Source organism: Brassica oleracea, chromosome C2, assembly GCF_000695525.1.
Source record: "Brassica oleracea var. oleracea cultivar TO1000 chromosome C2, BOL, whole genome shotgun sequence".
Classification (NCBI taxonomy): domain Eukaryota; kingdom Viridiplantae; phylum Streptophyta; class Magnoliopsida; order Brassicales; family Brassicaceae; genus Brassica; species Brassica oleracea.
This window is the reverse complement of record NC_027749.1, coordinates 16,351,038-16,352,038: the sequence shown is the minus strand read 5'-3', so window position 1 is coordinate 16,352,038 and position 1,001 is coordinate 16,351,038.

Genomic DNA, 1,001 nt, shown 5'->3' with positions numbered 1-1,001 from the left:
TCCTTCCCGTCAAAACACTCACAGATCAAAGTTAAAATAACCGGACAAGGAAGCTCCGAATGCATCCGCGGGATAGTTCACTTCCTCATCGTCACCGGCAAAATCAGTTGTGGTTTCTACGGTATCAGGAGAAACCGGGATGGGATCCCAGAATCCCTGAATCTTCTCATCGATCGGAGGAATGATCGTCTCAGCGTGAGCATGATCCTTCATGCCACCCTTCATTAACTCCATCTCCCTCTCGAAAACGTAGTCATCCGCCTGCGTCTTCCAAAGGCTCCCGACGGAGCCGCGACACTCACGGAAGTCGCCCAGCGAGTTGAAAGCGTCCTTAAGATTCTCGTACTCAACCTGGAATTGAGAAGCGCGAGTCTTCATTACCTCAGCAATTTCCCTCTTGCCCTTCCGTTCCGCCCTATGAACAGCTCTGGCATGATCACGAGCAAGTTGAGCATCTCGCGCCAACATGTCGTCTCGCATGCGAGCAAGATCATTTTCCGCCTTCTCCGCTTTAAAGCGATAGATCTTGGCCTCTCTATGGCTTGCCTCAATGGCCGATCCAAGCAAGTTCAAGCCCTATAAAATCGATTGACACGTTATAAGCAAAAATAAAAATAAAAAAAAATAAAAAAAATAAATTCTTAAAGTTTATACCCCGTTAATGATACGAGATCATTCCGCGACGACTTTCGGCCTCCCCGACTCGCTCGTGGCCGGAGGAGCATCGAAGCCCGACGGAAGACCAGCGTAGATATCATCAAAGTCCAGAATAGGGACCTCGCTCGTACCGCTTCCATCGCCGAAAGCAAGGTCCAGATCCCATCCTGGAAGCATGCAATCGTCCACCGAAAACTCCAGGTCACCGAGGTCAATATCTTTCCCCTTCGAAGAGTTCAACCCCGTCGCAATAGTGGGAGCGGCGTCGGGACCTTGGTCTTCACGTTCGGAATCACTCCTTCTTTCTCCGCCCAAAGCAGGACTAGGATGCACAAACCTCAGCG